Raw genomic sequence first — 8,445 nt, forward strand, 5'->3', positions numbered from 1 at the left:
ACTCTGGCCCACAGCTACTTTTTTATTTTTATTTTTTATTTTCTTGTGAGGCTATGCCAGTGCCTGGCAAACACAGAAGTGGATGCTCACAGTCAGCTACTGGATGGAACACAGGGCCCCCAATGAAGGAGCTAGAGAAAGTACCCAAGGAGCTGAAGGGGGCTGCAACCCTGTAGGTGCAACAACAATATGAACTAACCAGTACCCCTGACCTCGAGTCTCTAGCTACATATGTAGCAGGAGATGGCCTATTCAGTCATCATTGGGAAGAGAGGCCCCTTGGTCTTACAAACTTTATATGACCCAGCACAGGGGAAGGCCAGGGCCAAGTAGTGCGAGTGGGTGGGTAGGGGAGCAGAGGCGGGTGGTGTATAGGTAACTTTCGTGATAGCATTTGAAATGTAAATAAAGAAAATAATAACAATAATAAAAATAAAATAGACGCACACAAATACATACATACACACACACACACACACACACACACACACACACAAGAAGGCATGAAAGCACAATTATATCACAGTCTAAGGATGTAATTACATCACATTCCAAAGAGTTTATTTAGTTGAGATTCATGAACTTCTCCATAGGGGTGTTTCATTAAGGTGATCTTGTTTTAAGATATCTAATCTGAGAACTCTTTGTTTGCACCTCTTCTGTCCTGAGACCGAGAATAAAGTCCACATGAGCACAGGTCAAATTCTCAGCTCCTCTTGGAATGCTGCAATTTAAGCAAACTTGCACTTGGCATACCTATCTCAGGCTTACCTCTCAGCTGCACCAATCACTTATAAATTTTTATTTTCAGGACTGACAGGGCAATACAATTTTGACATCCTAAACTGGAAAATAAAAGCAGCAGATGAAGAAATGGAAAGACAGGGAATTATGTCAACACTGAGGGAGCTGTCATGGAACTAAACTTAAATATGTGGTTTGATTTTGAATATATATCTACTTGATAAGATATCTAACAGACATATACAAAAAATATTAACCTTGAAAGGGGCAGAATAGAGTTGAAGATTTGAACCACTGACATAGAGATAATAACTGGAACTCTGACAATAATTAGTTTTTATGAGGATAAAACTCATGTAATTAAGCCAGAGATAAGTTGTTGCATAGGCTATGCAGATGGGAAAGTCCTGTGTTTTGCCATGTATATCATCTAGCCATAAGTCCAGGCTTCTTTGAGTGTAAAGCTGTAAATCAGAGATGTGGTTTATGAATCAAATTGTAGGCTGCAGAATTTCCCTGGTCGCCCAGTTGTTTGTGTCACGCTGACCCTGTAGATAGCTTGACCTTTGAGGTCTGTCTTCCACATGGACGCCTCCTCTGTGACACTGACTCATTCTCCATGCTCTGAGTTCATTCAGTTACCATGTTGCAGAGGCACTCTCCAGAAGGAAGATGATCTATTACTTTCTGACTTTAGGAAAAATAAGGAAATCCCATCATTGGATGAAATAATGCAAAATGTTTCCCTTTCCTCTACACAGCTGGTGGTTAGTGTTCCACTGTGGAACCCCACACGAGCCTCTTGGGAAGTGGGGAATGAGAGCACATTTTCCCTGGGAACTGCCACTGTCATTACTTGCTCATAGCAGCTTTTCAAAAATGCCATCTCAGCAACAGGCACATACTTCAGAGACCACAGTGCACTATGTAATATTCACAACCACAGTAAAATTGGCCTAAATAATTTATTTTGAAAAATTCCAGATGGGGACCTAGGTATAGAAAAATAGCTATATAATTTATAGGTACCATTTAAGTATTCTTCCTGTGAAAGCCAATCCCAACCCTTTCCCTACCATTTGAAACAACAGTTTCCTGGCCCAGAGACTGTTAACTCCTAATGAACCTGTTAATCAGATGAACACAGAACGCTTGGTCAGGAAGAATCAAGACAACCTCCACTCCATGTTCCAGATGGATGAGTCCAAGGGCTGAGCATGACTGACCTAAGAGAAACCAGTGGTGGTTTATGGGGAGAGTGAGCATGGCTTTGGAATGACACAGTTCTACAATCTAGTCCAAGCTTGCTACATTCTTCTCTACTGTTCCATATTTACAAATCACCATTTCTTTAGCCTGGTGCACTATGGGTAACATCTTTTTTTAAAAAAAAAAAAGAATAGCAATTGTTTGACTAAAACATTCAAATATGCGATATTCTTTGATCACAATCACTTCACATCACTTCTTATCACCATGCCCTCCTTTTCCTTTATTCTTCTATACCTTTAATATTTCCCTTGTTACTTTCATATTTTTCTTCTTTTATTCCAGGTTATACATGATTGAAAACATGAAATCTTTGTCTGTCTGAGTCTGGCTTGTTTTTCCCTTAGCGTGATGATCTTCAGTTCTGTGGATTTTCTTATAAACAGTACAATTCCACCTCCTTGTATAACTGTTCTTCCTGAAGGCAGCTTTCCTGGCCAGCCTCCTACTCACCCTCTAATTATTATCACAATACTCTTGTGCTTTATCAAGGCATTTTCTCCAACTTATAGAGTTTGGTTATTTACTGTAAAACTCTATTTCTTCTAAAAGGCAAGTTTATGTGATGGAAGAACTGACATTATACAGATATATAATTTTATTTACTGATATTGTCTTAAAACCAGAAAAAAATTTAAGACTATTTTATTGTTTTAAAATATATGATCAACACACTACAAACTAAGTCATATGATGTTTTTAAAATATATTTTTCTAAAACAAAAAGCCAATAAGAACAATAAAATGCATTGCACATTTTAGAAATCCCTTTAACATCTGGCTTGGTAATAGAGGGATATATTATCATATACACTTTTGTGTTATTTTGTTGGAAAATTCTATTTTTGTTTAGTAATGTGAAAATGTAAAATATTGCATTCATTTTTCCTTGATACTACACCAAATTTTTTGGCAAGTGGTTTTTCAAAGAGGTATTTGCACATGTAAATATTATAGTACTGTTTTTACAATAATCATTACAGGATTAGTCTAGGTGCACATCAATAGGTAGATAGATAAAGAAAATATGCATTATGTAGAGATAAGGGAGTTTATGCCTTCATAAGGAATGAGATCATATAATATTTAGAAAAGCAGCTAAAATAAAAGATTAATATTGAATAAAATAAGCAAGGCTCACAAGGCAATACTTCATTTCTCATGTAGAGTGCTGACAAAAGGAGAAAAACAAAAATGAGGAGGAAGGGGGAGTGTCTGGGAAGGGTAAGTAGATCTACAGCAGCAAGGAAGGGGACCAGGAAATTCAGGAGAGGATGAATGCTACCAGTGTACATTACATACATATGTAAAGCTCGAATCCCTACCTTAAATTCATCTTTATTCAAATAAAAGCACTGCTCCATGAGAAAAGTTGTCAGTTAATCTCCCACATCACGTAAGTGTTTTTCACTTAGAAAAGGCCAAACTTTATACATGGAATGAATGATCTTGTATATTCACTTTATTACACTCCAAATATTTAAGAATACAGACTCGGGAGTTGATGATGAGATTTAATGTAGTCAACTGTGCTAATGTTTGGTTAAGGATATTATGGTGATGCACACCTTTAATCCCAGCACTCAGGAGGCAGAGGCAGGAAGATTTCTGAGTTCCAGGACAGCCAGGACTACACAGAGAAACCCTGTCTTGAAAAGAACAATAAAAGAAAAAAGAAAAAGAAAGAAAAAAAGTGCATATAAATATCTCCCTTAATGAAATACAGGAGAATACAGGTAAACAAGTAGAAACCCTTAAAGAAGAAACAAATAAATCTCTTATAGAAATACAGGAAAACACAATCAAAAATGGGAAAGAATTGAACAAAACTGTCCAGAACCTAAAATTGGAAGTAGAAACAATAAAGAAATCACAAAAAGAGGCAACCCTGGAGATGGAAAACCTAGGAAAAAGATCAGGAGTTACAGATACAAACATCACCAACAGAATACAGGAGATAAAAGAAAGAATCTTAGGCATAGAAGATACCAAAAAGTTATTGACACAACAGTCAAAGAAAATACTAAGTGCAAACAGCTCTGAACCCAAAACATCCAGGAAATTCAGAACACAATGAAAAGACCATACCTAGGATTAACAGGAATAAAAGAGAGTGAAGATTCCCAATTAAAGGGACCAGGAAACAGCTTCAACAAAATCATAGAAGAAAACTCCCCTAACCTAAAGAAAGAGATGGCCATTAAACATACTGGTAGCCTACAGAACACCAAACAAATGGAACCAGAAAGAAAATCCTCCTGTCACATAATAATCAAAAGCAAATTATTAGAACAAGAAAAAAATCTTAAACATGGTAAGGAAAAAAGGCCAAGTAACATATATGGGCAGGCCTATCAGAGTTATACCAGACTTCTCAAGAGACGCTTTAAAGGCTAGAAGATCCTGGACAGATGTAATGCAGAACCTAAGAGAACACAAATGCCAGCCAAGACTTCTATACCTAGCAAAACTCTCAATAACCATAGCTGGAGAAACCAAGATATTCCATGACAAAACCAAGTTTAAACAATATCTTTCGACTAATCCTGCCCTTCAAAGGATAATAAAGTGTAAACTCCAACACAAGGAGGGAAACCACACTCAAGAAAAACCAAGAAATTAATCATCTCACAACAAACCTAAAAGAATAGAACCACACAAACATAATATCATCTCTAACAACAAAAATAACAGGAGCTAACAATCATTGATTTTTAATATCTCTCAACATCAATGAAATCAATTGGGGATTTAGTGTCCTCAATAAAAAGACATAGGCTAACAGACTGGATGTGAAAACAGGACCCAACATTTTTCTGCATAGAGAAAACACACCTCAGTGATTATGAGAGACACTACCTCAGAGTCAAAGGCTGAAAAAAAATTCCAAATAAATGATCCCAAGAAACAAGCTGGAGTAGCCAGTCTAATATACAGTAAAATAGACTTTCAACCAAAAGTTATCAGGTAAAATTGGGAAGGACACTTCATACTCTTCCTAGGAAAAAAAAAATCTACCAAGATTAACTCTCAATTCTAAACATCTATGCCCCAAATGCAAGAGCTCCCACATTTGTAAATGAAAGTTTACTAAAGCTCAAATAGGAGCCTGGCATGACTGTCCCCAGAGAGGCTCTGCCAGCCCCTGACTAAGACAGATGCAGATACTTAAAGCCAACCATTGAACTGAGTCAGGGAACCCCAATGGAAGAGTTAGAAGAAGGACTAAAGGAGGTGAAAGGAATTGTAACCCCATAGAAAGAAAAACAGTACAAACTAACTGTACCCATTAGAATCCCCAGAGACTAAGCTACCAACCAAAGAGCATTCATGGGCCAGTCCATGTCTACATTGGCAACAGAGGACTGCCTTATTTGGCCTCAGTGTGAGAAGATGAACTTAGTCCTGTGGAGGCTTGATATTTCAGAGAAGGGGGATATGAGAGGGCTGAGGTGGTAGTAGGTGGGTGGGTGGGGGAGCACCCTCTCAAAGGTGAAGGTGAGGGGATGGGGTGGGGCTTATGGAGGAGGGATGAGGAAGGGGGACAACATTTGAAATGTAAATAAATAAAATAATTAATAAACCATAAAACTAAGTTGTTCGGCTAAACAGAATCAGTGCTTGGATATATGTATATATCTGAGTAAAAGTACACATGGGGATCCCGTTACACTTATTTTTGTTTTTAATGGATGATTGTGGAAATTTATTATGCATAAAAATTATTTTAAAATATAACTGTACTAAATGGCTTTCTACTTTCCACTTTCTGAAACTTAAGTTTACGCAGTCCTAAAGGCTCCATCCAGAAAGCAAGGGAAGATTCAAGATGATAGACTGCTTTCTAAGCTAGGTTCAGCACACTGACATTTCCATCCTCATAAGCAAGGCAGTAACGAAGGCCCGAGTTTTAAGCAACGAATGTTATTTATGACTGCGGTGAGTACCCTTGCTCTTCTAGGAGGTTACAATTCCATATGCAGTCCTGTGATCTGTTAACCTTTCCCTACACTCACACATGGTAAAGGGTGTTTGACCAAAACTGAATGGTATTAAGTCATCACTTTCTTCCTCCTAAGCATATAAGGCAACCATATTTTCATACATTTTTAAGTTAGTTGGATATCAATACATGTAAGGGAAATTAACATATGTCAGTTCAGGCATGACTGTAATAACTTGAATGATTCTTTTGGATATTTGTTCCTCTTCCATGACAAACAGGGATATTATGCATTAAATATGGCGGAGTCACAAGATGAAAGAAGCATGGATCTCTGTGGACCTGTACAAGGAAGCTCTCTGGGACCCGTCAGCCTTCCATCTTCTCAGCCTGTGAGATTTAGCAAAACTGTTACTGCAGCTTAATTCCTGATACTAACAGATTAAAACTATCCAAGAATTTATTCACGGTGTGAGTCATTAATTTAAAGATGTACTTTTTAGTAGACTGGGTTAGAAAAATCAAGAAGTATGGAGACATTCTTCTTTCTTTATTAAAACGGTAGCACAATAATCTGAATATCAGCTTCTACCCTAGCTAGCTTTGTTTTTTGTCCCTTGTTGTATTCCTATCTGTCATACCACATCTAGGAACACCTTAGCCCATCAAAGGAAGCCCGGTGAAACTGAGTATCCAAAGGGTGAGGTTTGAGGAGATCTTTCCTTTGTTCACAGTGGCTCCTGATTGCGCTGCTTTTTTGTTTATTTGTTTTTTTTGTTTTTGTTTTTTACTCAACTTGTCACCATGGAAGTGCTCTGTGGGACAGAGAATACTGAGAGACAAACTAGGCTTGCAATTGAGAATCTGCTGTCACATATTTCTTAAAGAACTGAGACTTGCAAAGAACAGCACACCAGACTTGTAAGTCAAAAAGTATTTATAACATGAAAAAATTGAGCATGAATGTGTGTGTGCATGTGTGTGTGTGTGTGTGTGTGTGTGTGTGTGTATGCATGTGTGCACAATGCTCTTGTGTAGGCAAATATCAAAAGGGAAATTAAGCTTCCCACAAATGAAACTAGGGGAATAAAACTCAGCTACACCTACAACGCTTAATTTTTTTCTTTGTTTTCTTTCGGTTTGTAAATGAATAACAAGAAATGGGAGAGCACATAAGTGGGGTGGGGTGGGGGGTTGGAGCCATCAGCAGACACCAAGCCATAATGTGACCCATGAACAACAGTCAAGTGGAACTTCACGAATAATCGTTTCTCCTCAGTGATTTTTGGTGTAGGCTTTCAGATATGGTTTCAAGGCTAGCTTGATTTATATATCCTGTGAAATTTTAGCCATGTTTATGTGAATGTACATAATTTTACAAGGCTACATGGTAAAATAGAAAAGTGACTACTTTTGCATAGAAACTCTACATAGATAATTTAAAATGATACTTTTGTTTGTATTCTATTTTCCCTTTAATACCTATTTAACACCTGTATTTTTAAAGATATATTTTAAAGTATTGTGTCTACTTATGGGTGTTATGAGAAATAGGAGTGTGAACAGGATGGTTGCAGCTAGCTGAATGTTATAAGAATTTTAGACATTTGGAATGTGAATAAATACAATAATTAATTTAAAAAAACAGAATTTTAGAACAAGAAAAATCTTTTCTAAGGAAGACAAAACATAAAGGAATTACAGCAACATCTCTACAATGTTAGCAAAATAAAGCATCAGGAGTAAAAGATGTTTTATTACTTGTTCTGTGTAAGAAAAGAGGAGGAAAAATGGACTCGCCTACAGGCAGACCAATTTCATTCAGTAATGAGAGAGCTCTTAGGTAAATAAAAGGAAGTCTAGTATTTGCTACTGTCACAGGAGGTGTTAAGGAGTGCATGACTATTATTTGGTAGGAAGTGAAAAAGATTTAGGTCATATACTACAGAATGAGACAGGAGACGCCAAATCTTTATTTATTGATTGCATAATCTCTGAAGGTAACTGCAGTTCTCTCATGCTCTGAAGGTCTGCTTGTGTGACACACACCCTGCAGAACAGCACAGTAACCCCCACCCCTGCAAACACCAGCAAACCCCACCCCTGCAAACACCAGCTTATATCCTATCCAGCATTAGGTTCATGTGCACAGGATCTGAAATCCCAACTTTTCGTGATATTCTTTCTTTCCATTAACTATCAACAAAAATCTGGTCTTAAAAATGCATCAGAACTTATACACATGACATGACCAAAAGTATAAATAAATGAGAAGAAAAACCAGAAAGAATGAATGGAAAGATGTGATCTAGCCACAGCTTCTCTCCAGAGCCAGACAAGTCACAGGCAACTATGTTTTCTCCCCAGAAAAAAAAAATCAATTTTGCCTTGCTTCTTTCTATTGTCTGAGGTTGTATGTGCTTTTATTTGTGTCTTGTCTCTGCTTGACCTTTTCTTCTTCTTCTTCACTATTATCCCTGCCAGGATTA

Source organism: Mus pahari, chromosome 3 (assembly GCF_900095145.1).
Source record: "Mus pahari chromosome 3, PAHARI_EIJ_v1.1, whole genome shotgun sequence".
NCBI classification, from domain to species: Eukaryota; Metazoa; Chordata; class Mammalia; order Rodentia; family Muridae; genus Mus; species Mus pahari.